Source organism: Anastrepha ludens, chromosome 5 (assembly GCF_028408465.1).
Source record: "Anastrepha ludens isolate Willacy chromosome 5, idAnaLude1.1, whole genome shotgun sequence".
NCBI classification, from domain to species: domain Eukaryota; kingdom Metazoa; phylum Arthropoda; class Insecta; order Diptera; family Tephritidae; genus Anastrepha; species Anastrepha ludens.
Genome location: NC_071501.1, coordinates 101439110 through 101451641, shown reverse-complemented (window position 1 = coordinate 101451641; position 12532 = coordinate 101439110). Strand labels below are relative to the sequence as shown.

The following is a 12532-nucleotide window of genomic DNA, read 5'->3' as shown; positions in this document are numbered from 1 at the left end:
GTGCGCAAAGTAGACTGATAGCGTTAGCGGACAGGATTCAAGCATCACACACACACATACACGCATACATGCACATATACACATTCATGAGAGCGCGCGAGATGCGTCTGTTGCTTGCAGGCAATTTGAAACCGCCAGCGTTAGCTACCCAAAATAGAAGCGTCGCGCGACAGTATAACATTAATAAAATAAGGTAACATTAAAACGAGGGTAAAATAAAACTTGGAGCGAAAAAATAAAATATAAAAATTAAATGCGCACAGTCAAGCAAGACAGCTTGTGGCAGCTGGTGGTAAAAGAAGCGATGTGATTTTGTCGATGTCACTGCTGCAACATATGCGGCGGCTAACGTTGTCGTTACCATTACCATTGCTGTCGCTGTCGCTGATGCACTTTCCAGCGGACAAGTGTTGTAACCGCTTGGCCGCCGCTTGATCGCCGATCACCACCGATTTGTTGTTGCTCTCATTTTCTACGTGTGCGCATGTGTGCGAGTGTGTGTGCGCACTGCAGTCGCTTTTTTGTGCGCTTTTTCACTGCTCTACTATGCATATAAAAAGTGAGAGTGACATCGGAAATTGTTTCAATTTTCATCACAAACGAGCAAGCAGTCAACAAGCATGCAACCAAACAGCAGCCGCAAGTAGATGCCAGCCAGCAATCCAATCGCTTGTCGCATCGCATTGCAGTAGTGATGTTGTTGTTGTTGTTGTGGTTGCGGTTGCTGCATTGCATCGTAATGAATGAATGTCGAAAAGTGTAACAGCGGCAATTTTTCTGCATTGCGCATGAAATCGCCAGTGCGAATGCTTTCCCAAGCAGGCCAATGCGCCAGCCGCGAGCCGATAGCCAACTTATTTTCGAATACATACAAACGAGTACTAACATGCAATTGTAGCTACGTGTATCAGTGTTTATCTAAGCGCGTCTACTGGAAATGTTTGTGTGTGTGAGTGCAGCTAGCCAGTTAGCCAGGCGATCGCGCGTCCAGCCTTACTAGCAAGCGTACACACCAACATCCATACATATCTACTATGTATTTGCACTCTATAATTTCTTCTTCTTAGTATCTCTGTTTAACTTGATAGTCGGGTTTGGATTTGCCATTTTTTATGCCATCGTATAATTTTTTATCGTATTTATACACTTGTTATTTTATTCGATTTTTTTTTTTTAATTTTTATTTCTGTTTCTGTTACTGCTACTGTTGTTGTTGCTTGATTGTTTATTTCTTTGGCTTTAGCGCTGATGTTTGTTTTTGTTGCTTGCACGTTTCCGATCTTTGATACGAAATACATAAAGAAAATAAATGCACGCACGTCAATTTCATTAGCGCAAAGTCACTACAGTTGAACCTTAGACTGATGTGCTGTGTTGTGCTGGTTTAGATGGGAATGCAATTTATTGAAATGGAATTGGAGTAAAGTATGCAGTTAGGAATGGTGTTCAGAGTGTTGTTGAATGAGTGTGTTGGAAGAATCGTTTTGTTAAAGGTCTGCGGAATGTTTAAGTTCGTTAATTAGCAAAATATGCTGAGATTTAACATGACCTATTTGCGGGTACGTATGTATGTATGCATGTATGTATGTAAGGTGCCTGACCAAACAATGTAGTGGTTTTCTTCAGGAATTATAAAATTTATTATATTCTAAGATTTTAGCCAGAATAATTCGGAGAAAGAATTAACTGAGATTAGATTTATAGGAGCTGAACTGATTTGAAAACTCTGCCAAGAATCGAGTTTCTTCTATAAATAAAATTAGTTCTTTCAAAAATTCACCTCAGTTCAACGAAGAGTTTAAGCTTAAAAGGTCTGTATAAAAATGTTAAAAATTTTACCAACGTAATTAAGATAATGAGATTTTTGGGACTTTTTTTAAATCGTGTCAGCTCAGGTAGATCTTAATATTTTTCCATTATTAGTAAAATTTTTGTGCAAATAGTTTAAAACTGTTTTATGGTCGATTTTTAGCTTCTGGGCGATGCTACACTACTAATTTGCCGGTCAACTTCGATAATTTCTGTGAGCTTATCGACATTTTCTTTGACATCAAAAATGCCTGAACGAAATCGACGAAACCAAAGTTGCACGTAATTAGCTATTACAGTCGTTTCTACGACAGTCAGTTCTTTGTAACCGGAACGACTCGGATTTATATCTGGCGAAGGACTGTCACTTCAGCAGCCTTCCCCGTACATATATGGGAAATATTTATGCTGCTACAACAACAACAAAAGCTGTTACAGTAACGGCACCCTAAACACCATTCACAATTTCAGCGGCCTGGATTGAATTTTCGCCTTTATCAAAGAAAAACAGTAAAAGGTACCGAAGTTTCTCTTTGTTGATTTCCATTGTTAACACCCTGTAACTCACGACGGAATGGAACAAACAAAAACCAGCAAAAACGGTTTTTTAGTGTGAAATGTCAACTTCACAACAAGCGTAAACTTTAAATTGTTTGACCGATAGCTCGATTCCACTGCAGCCATCTACGAGAAAATGTATTTCTTTTTCCCTAAACTAATATTTTGGCAGAGGTCTTAAAATATAAGTAATCTTGTAATGCAGATGGAAAATCTGTACAGATTTTGTCTTCTTTATGGAGAATGTTGCACCTAATGCACACACATACATATGTATATATTGGCTACATGCAGTTATCTATCCTGTGCTTTCCTATGACATGTCGGGCTGTTTTCCGCAAGTCGATGGAATACCTCAATTCAGAACTAAAATATACTTAAGAGGTTAGGCCACTGTAGAATTTCCAATAAATCGATTTTGTGTTTGTTTAAAAGGTGTCTTACCTTACTTAACAATGACATATTCGAAGGATTGGGAAGGAAAAATGTCCAAATGCTTCTCAGTCCAATGTGTAAGAAAATTTAAACGCGCTTTTCTCGACGTAACATTTTTGGCCAGTTTACGACCAGTGTCATGAAAAAAATCTTGACCCATTAAACATTAATTTTACATTGTAGAGTGAAGTACGAATGTAGTTTTTCAAATATTATACTTACGAGGTGTGTTCAAAAAGTATCGCGAATTTTGAATTTTCGCAGGTTACGTTCGAATTTTAACTTATTTTGTAGCGATATGTTGGTACTCATGTCTCTCACTCATGCCGAAGAGTTCGGCCATTTTTAATGTTCAGTTAATTGTCGACAACTGCTTTGCTTGCACGTGTTTCAGCTCGTCATCGATTTTTACCTATTCAAAAAGTTGGATCAAATACCCTGTATCAAATTTTGTGTGAAAAACGAAATTAAGTGCGCGGATGCATTCCGAATGTTGACTGTGTCATACGGAGAAGCTACTTTGGACCAAAGCAACGTTTATCGGTGGTACAAAATGTTCTCAGAAGGCCGAGAAGATGACAAGAGCCGAAAAAATTGATGAAGTGAAGAAAATGGTATTGGCCAATCGTCGAATCACCGTTAGGGAAGTTGCTTAGGACCTAGACGTATCGATTGGCTCGTGCCATTCGATTTTTTTCAATGGGATTTGGGGATGAGACGGGTCGCCGCTAAATTCGTACCAAAACTGCTCAATTTCGACCAAAACCAGCATCGCATGAACATTGCTAATGAGATGTTGGACCCCTTCCGCGACGACCCAAATTTGCTCCAGAGGGTCATAACTGGTGACGAATCGTGGGCTTATGGTTATGCCGGGGAAACCAAAACTCAATCATCTCAATGGGAGCTGCCGCACGAACCAAGACCGAAAAAAGCGCGCCAAGTTCGGTCGTATGTAAAAGTTTTGCTTACCATTTTCTTCGATTGCAGGGGCGTTGTGCATCATAAGTTCTTGCCACAGGGTAAAACGGTCAATAAGGAATGCACAATTTGCGTGAAGCAATCCGCCAGAAACGCCCGGATTTCTGGAAGAACAAAAATTGGCTCTTGCATCACGATAACGCCCCTGCACACACATCGTTGCTTGTGCGCGACTTTTTGGCCAAAAACAACACACTAATGATGCCACAGCCATCGTACTCCCCATATCTGGCCCCCTGTGACGTTTTCTTCTTCTCGAAACTGAAGAGGCCCATGAAAGGACGACGCTACGCTACGATTAAAGAGATAAAGACGGCATCGAAGGAGGAGCTGAACAAGTTAAAAAAATGATTTTTTGAAGTGCTGCGAAGATTGGAAAAAACGTTGGCACAACAAGTGCATAATATCTCATGGCGATTACTTTGAAGGGGACAAAATAGATATTAATGAGTAAATAAATAATTTTTGAAAAAACACAAAATTCGCGATACTTTTTGAACACATTTTTATAAAATTTTTATATGATTTTTTAACGATCGTTTTATATTAACGTTTTTTTAAAATGCGCCTATTTTAATATAAAAAAAAAAACCTGGGAAAAACTTTTAAATTCTTCTACTTAAAATTTCGGGGCAGCCCGTCTCAGTTCGGGGCCTACTGCACCGAAAACTTTAAATGCTTTTTTCTGGAACCATAGTTTTCTAGCCATATGGACTCTTGACTTGAGCAAATCTCTACTCTTTGATTTAAAATTTTTCACTTTGAATGGAAGTACGAATGGATTTTTTATACTACATACTCTTTAGGTGAAAAATTATTGAAAAATTTCTGTTAAACAATTTTTTTTTTTAATTTGAGCCTAGTTTTGTGCATCAAAAAATGCCCAACATTTTTTTTTAATGTTAGTCTATTTTGATTTATTAACAAAAACCCTTCCGAGGAAAATACTTGTAAATATTTCTATTTTTAAATTCGATGCAATCCCTCTCAGTTCAATGGGTAGCTAACCGAAAATTTTAAATGCGTTGATCACGAAATTGAATTTATCTAGTTGGCCGAACTAATAACTCGAAAAGATCTTGGACTTGAAATTTTAATAATACATTCATAATTATATGGTGCATGGACGTGCGATATTGTAAAAAAATTTCTGACAATGTTCTAAATAAAATTTTTTTTAACTTAAAAATCTCGCCATTTTTACAAAGATTGCTAGATCAAAATATGCCTAAATATTTCCATAGCTATTTTTATGTACTGATCCATTTGGGTTATTGAATAAGTTTTTAAATAAATACAGTTTTTTTTTATTTTACGCCTTCCATTGTCTGTTTATATATTTAAGCTGTCTATTTCACAAGTGTCAAAAATAATTCACATATGACCCCATTTGCAAGAATTAAAAATTTGCCGATAGGGCGATTCAGATAGGCGAAAAAAACAAAAAAAAAGAAATTTTTTTTCAAAGAAAATATTTTTTAGCTGTTTTTCCTTTCCTTTATATTATTTAAAAAAAAACAAAATAATAATTTATACAGTTCATGACAGGTACATCGAACTACCTTTCTAAGAATTTTCATTTATTTCGTTGTACAGAAAAAAATTGGAAAAATCTCGAAAATATGCTAGTTTCTTACGTTGCTACCATATCAGTATATGCTCCTTAATTGAAGGCTTTTGATCAAAATCTCAGTTAAAAGCCGCCAACTGACGATGGACACCTTAGTACATCCACACCGGCCCCAGACGCCTTAAATGGATTCAAAGTATTTGTATGAAATAGGATAGAGAGATAGGTAGATATGTATATCCTCTTATTTCTATTATTTTTCTAATATTCCACTGTTGTCACTTAAATTTTTCTTTAATGTTGTTTTATTAGGAGTCTGCTCCCCGCGCCACGTTTGCAGAGCTGAAAATGGATGCGGTCATATAAGTGTTTATCCAACGAAAACCTCCAAATGATAGAACGAACGTTTTCGGTAGATTTTATTACACCATCAAATATTAGTTAAGTTCCGTTTCAAAACAGGAAAGAAAAACGTGGTTAATAGCTCAAGTAAAAAATTATGAAGCCACATTTTCAAAGCCAAAATTTAGTTGCAGAAATAAATGTATGGAAAGCAGCGTTGGGTTGTTAAAACCTTTCACCACAATTTCTACGATAATTACTTAAAATTTGCACGAAACTTCCCATTTCGATTGTAAACAGCCACTTTCGCCTCTTTTTACAACATTGGCTTAGTTTGGAAAAGTTTTAATTGTTTTAATTTTTTTCGCGGAAGTGTCTTAACTTTTCTTAAATTTCACTTGTATAAGCTCCAAACTGTAGTACAGAAGACAGTTGGAATTACGGAAATTACGTGATTAGTAAAGGAAATGAAAAGAGGAATAAGAAAAACCAATTAAAATTAATTGGAAATTAGAATTGTATTTTCGGTAGACGAGTCAAATGAACTCTGCAAGAAATGGGCTTTCAAAGAAAAATTTAAATCAGAGTTAGGCATTATTTAATTTATTTGCTTCAAATTCATTAATTATAGTAAGATAGAAAGACATGGGCTGAAAAGTCCCGAGCCTAACAAAGAAAACATGCTTTATTCAACAACGTAATTTCCATCAAGAACAACGCAATCCTTTCAGCGCCGCTCTACCATTCCAATACCACTTAATCTCTTCATTCGAGCGAAATTTCTTACCCGCGAGCATTTTTTTTAGATCTGCTAGGAGTCTGGGTAGTCGCTGGGAGCCAAATATGGCAAGTACGGTGGATGTGGGAGTAACTCAAAGTTCAATTCAAGTAGTTTTTCCATTGTTTTGATTGACTTGTGACACAATGCATTGTCTTGATGAAACAAAGTTATGAGCAAACGCGGCATCCACGTTGAAAAGAGCTTTCTCATAGTCTAATGCTCATGCATTAGGTGAGGTAAAAAGTCCTGAAAGTTATGAGTATGTTGTCCAAAGGCTGGATTTATTGAGCTGATTGTTATTTTTGTAGGTCATATATGCCAAAACTCAAAATCTACAAGCTCAATCATTTTACTTCTTCATATAATTTAGAAGGTATCACTGTAACCTTTTCGAATTGTTTCTCAAGAAAGAATTATTAATCTTGAAATCACAAATTCGCCGATTTTTGTTTAGTGAAGAACCGGTTTTTGGCTCTCATGTGCTACAACAAATTTTAAAATCAAAAAAAGATCCTTTCAAGGATACCTTGAGAAATACCTGGTGTTTTTTTTTTAGCAGCATGGAAACTATCGATATCGATGACTATGATTTGACAGCTGAGAATGGCAAATTGTGTTGACATTTCTGTTTAGTAAGTTTTGGAAGTCATTATGAATCATTTAACGCCCGAACTACGCTGCCAAATTGTGAAAATTTACTTTGAAAAAAAAAAACTGTTCGCGCAGTTCCTATAGAGCACTGACGGTATCATCGGTCCTTGTTTATTTCGGAGTGAGGAGAGAGCTGCCGTTACGGTGAATGGGAGTGCTATCCAACAATGGTGTCTGAATTTTTGTTGCCTAAAATTAATTAGCTAAACATTGACTGCATTTTGTTCCAACAAGACGGTGTAATTTGCCCTACAGCGCGCTTCACCATCGAGTTATTGTAATATTCAAGAAACTATTGACGCCATTATTGGAAAAAGTAGTGATAAAGTGGACTAATCGAATTAACCGAATCGAATTCATAAATAAATACCATGAAATTATCTAACAGATTATAATAAAAAAATATATCATTTCAACAATATTTCTGTTTTGTGTTTTAATTTAAGTTCTCAAGCTCTTAAAAAGCTTTAACAAATGCATTTTGATTTTTTTATTTCAGATGATTCTCATGTGAGCTGTGATGTACACCACAAAAACCACATTTCTTCGAGGCACTTCCAGAGAATTTACTGAATCTCATTAAATTTAAAATATTTTACAATTAAATTTTAGGAAAGTATTGTTGAAATTGATTGATTAAATTAATACGATCTGTTTCTCAACAAAAAAAAATCTTAAAATCATGCCTTTTTCATCGAATTAACTTTGACGCAGGCATGGAAAGATTTTCATATTGGAAAAAAGACAAAAATTACCAAAAATCAATGTAAATTTTGAAATGCTGCACACTTGCATTGAAATGGAAATTTTATTCAAAATACGGCTTTTAACAATTTTATTTGACGTCAGTGCATCATTTAAATGTCCAATATGAGCTCATCTATAGGTAAAATCCGCTAAACCGTCGTTTCCTGAATCCTTAATTGTTAAGAATGTACAGACATCAATGTTGAGGGTGGTTCAGCAAAACTTTGCACTACAGCAGCAATATTTTCAATGGAAGATCTAGCTTTTGGTCTACCAGCCCTTTTTCTATCTTCGATATAACTAGTTTTTTGGAATTTTTCATTGAATTGTCGACTCATTAGGCCGATTATTTCCAGCAAAAAAATCACGAATTTTGCGATATGTTTTTCTTAAACTTCAATCATTTTCATAATAACTTTCAATAATTTTAACGTTTTATTCTATCGTGTGAAATTGTGCACCTATCTATTTGACAAACGTCAAAGATGACTTAAAAAAGATATACCGTCGATGAATTATTCACTACTGATAGTTAGGCGTTACTTTTGAAATATCCTTTTTAAGGATAATTACTATTATATTAAAATATATTTGAAAGTATAACATATTCGAAATTGAGAAAGGAATCAGACAATGGCTCTAATTTTCCATATAAAATCTATTGAAGCAATCATAAGCAGTGCTGTGATACATTGCGTATACGTAATTTTTTCAGCATTTACACGCAGAAATTAATTTACATTTAAAGTATATATGTATGCACATATAAACATAGTACACAGATAAACACGTACACACATTTGCATGGAATATCTATCATATATATATTGTTCCTTATTCAGTTTAGTAATGAAATTTCTATGAATTCTGGAAAAACCTGTTTGGCAGCACTCGCTCATGCACACAAACATACCGAAGCAAGCATTTTTCAAATTATGCAAATTCAAGGTTATATTAAAAAAAATTGTCAAATAGATATATTAAAGTAAACATCTGTTTCATTTTGTAATTACTTTTATCATGGTTTCCTTTAATAATTCACAATTTTACAGTATTCAAAAATATATGAACTTTATTTTACACATAAATTTATATTTAAATTGGAAAAAGCAAAGCAAGCATGCAAATAGGGTAATTGGATGGGCGCACTAATATCGGTGAACACAAATTTAGAAAAATTATTAGTAAAATATAAAACCAGTATATGTCAGCGTGATGAACCACTTTGTGTGTATGTGTGTAAATATACACATACATATGCATTTAAATATGCCAGCCTAATTAGGTCACAAGTTTTGGTTGTTTTAAAATAATTGCAATTTGCTGTCATCTTGTCATTTGTCATAGCCAGTGAATTATCAAGCACTCAAAATTTCAGCGACAATAAAAATAAAACTTTAAACCATTTTATGTGTAAAATATTTTCATATATTTTTGAATACTGTAAAATTGTGAATTATTAAAGGAAACCATTGATAAGAAACCAAGTAATGCAGAAGCTCGAGTCATATACTAGGTTGTGCGATAAGTTTTGCGGTTCGATAAGAAAGACAAAACTTTATGTTTTGAAATACACTTTATTCTTCGGCATAGTCTGCCTGAACATCAATACATTAGTGCCAACGAGGTTGCAATTTATAAATTCCATCCCTAAAGTGAAAATTTGGAAGAGTTGCAAAATACGCTTCCACAGCTGTTAAGACCTCATCATTTGATGAAAAACGCTTTCCACGCATAAATGGAGGAATGAATGAAACAGATGTAAGTCGCTAGGCGCCAAATCTGGTGAATACGGTGGAGTCTTCAACGATTTGAACTTTAATTCATGGATTTGAGCCATTGCCAAAATGCTCTTGTGACACGGTGTATTGCTCTGAAGAAGAAATATTTTTTATCTTTTGCAAAATGGGTCCTTTTCACGTAGTTTTTCCTTTAGCTGGTCTGAAAGGTTAAAATAATATACAAACTGTATTGTTTTACTAGTTTGTAAGTAATCCACAAACAAAATTTCTTTCGCACCCCAAAAAACCGATGCTCAAATCTTCTTGATCGATTTCTGGACACGAACTCGTCTTGAAGCCGAAGAACCAGTTTCACACCACTCTTTAGTTTCTTGGTTTGATTTAGAATCATGATGATAGATTTAAGACTCATCCATAGTGATGGGTTGATGCACAAAATCCACTTTATCTTTTCGAAAATGCTCTAAAAGTTGCTTAGAAAGTCACATTTGGATGAGATTTCGCTCCATTGTTACTCCCAATACTCCAGCCAAAAAATACACTGCCCAATGAGATGCCTATGGCTTTTACTAAATCTCTTTCAATAACTCTACGATTTTCCAATACGATGTACTGTATTTTTTCTACGAATTCTGTTGATGTTGCTGTTTTTGGACGTCCTTGACGTGGATCGTCTTCAAGGCTGGTACGACCTCGTTTAAATTCTGCAATCCATCTTTCTATTGTACCAACTGGTGGCGAAAAAATCTTTACACACTTTCATCATTCGTACATAAATTTCCTTTGCGTTTGAACCTTCTGCAAATAAAAATTCAATCATTGCACGATAACTGATTTTTTCCATTTTTCTGTGGCACGTCGATACACTTGGTTTGTAAACAAAGAATGAATTGACCAATGTACCAAAACGACAGGTAAAAAATGTAGACTAGTAGCAATGCCCTCTATTATTGATTCGCAAAACTTATTGAGTACCTAGTACACATGCACACATGTACTATCTACACACACGAGTATATTCAGCGAAAGATTTGTATATTAAAATCGTTACAATTTCGTACGCTACTGGTCAGCTGAAGAGGTGCGCTAGATGACTCTTTTAAGCAGAAGAATGTTGTTAGTTAGCTACTTATTTACAGTTACGTGAAATCAAATCTTTACGGCATATCAAATACTAAACTTTTTATTCCATTTTAATACTTTTTTTACTATCCGCTCAATGCACAATTCGAGGCGAGGAAGAAAAAATAAGCCATTTCACATACATACGTACATTTGTACTTGTGTGCATTCATATATATTCATGGGTGTATTTTCAAATGGTTTTGTCAAGTGTGTGATTGCCAAAATGTTACTGCATAATATTTGTGTAAAAAGAAACAACATTGTCAACTGTAAGTATTTGCTCTGATTCAAATTTCATACCCATTGAAAGTTAAGTTGGGATACTTTACCCCGCACGACTATAAATCGGTAAGCGAAAAAAACGCTATTACATTATTGACAATTTTTCTATAGTTTCCTTAATGAGCTAACATTGAGCTTCCACTTGCAAATTAATTGCCGTATCATTATTTTTATGAAATTTAAACTTCTATGGGCAATATTTACTAACTTTTCTTGTAGTAATAATAATAATAATCAGATGAGTCAAAAGTTCTCTTTTACGTTAAAAAATTTACGTGCATTAAATATTTATTAGAAAATTTATTATTGTAGAAATGCACTGGCGAATCCTAATAATTTGCCGACCACTCAGCCGACCTTTCAGCCCGAAATGAGAATGGAAATAAAACCTGTATATAAATGGGTGGCTAGATAGCAACGGCAGTTATGTTTAAAAGCAGTCAAAGTTATCAGCGACATCCAGCTGTCAAAATATTTAGCAAAGTTTGCCATTTCATCATGCATCGTTTCACGACTGCCGAACGTGTAGAAACTTTCAAAAAAATTCCTGCCCAGTTGTATATATTTCCGGATTGAAGTGAAAAAATTATCCTCCCGAATGAAGACCATTTTCGGCTAAGTGGCTAAGGCAAAAAGGAAAATTACCGTTATTGCTGCGAATACATTTACAAGCGTTCGACGAATCAGCAATGCAAGCAACTAGCAGGATACATATTTATCGTTCATTAACGATCCTGGTATTGAGCAATGTGAACCGATGCTTTATAATCAGAGTTTGACAATATCGATATATCCGAGCTGTGGTTCCAACAAGACGGCCAAAATCATTTTAGCGCTAAGCGCGACGTCTGATTTGGGCTACTTTGAGAAGCATTAACGAAGTGCATGGATATATTCCATATTGGCTTGTATTATAGAATAGATCATAAGGCTGATGCGTCAAATGTTTCGTAAACTTGACTTGACTTCTTACAGTAGAAACACAAGGCTGTGTGTAATGAAATGTACACCCAGACAATGTACTAATACCGATTCCCTTAGCTATGTACAAATTATTAATAGATATACACTATAACAATGCTGCTAATGCCCCTTGAAGGCAATCCTCTTTTTGCCAAATAAGCAGGCAAACTTGGTCCAAATGGAACCACGGCCACACAAAATCCCTACAAATCTTAGGAGATAGGAGAAAACCGTGGAACACCTCCTGTGTACATGCATTACTCTATACAGAAAACGGGTTTCCACGCTCGAATTCACCTTTCATGACAGCATTGAAGAGGTCTCTCAAATAGGGTTGCCGAAATTAAAAAAATTCATAAAATTCACAGGTTGGTTCAGAGAAGACTCAGGAATGTAAAAGACGAGCTTCAGTGAGTGATATCACAATGGGACTGTTCAGCCCTAAGTGTGTCGGATGGCAGTCAATCAACCTAATCTAACTCTCACCGAGTAAATGTTTTGAGCGGATTTAAGATAAAGAGAAATATTAGGTATTTTTTTGCTTCC

General features: G+C 35.2%; 1 protein-coding gene across 4 annotated transcripts in view; it reads right to left on the bottom strand.

Moving 5' to 3' along the window:
* Positions 1 to 12532, bottom strand: part of LOC128863673 (uncharacterized) — an 80041-nt gene that overhangs the window by 31222 nt on the left and 36287 nt on the right. The window lies entirely within an intron of this gene.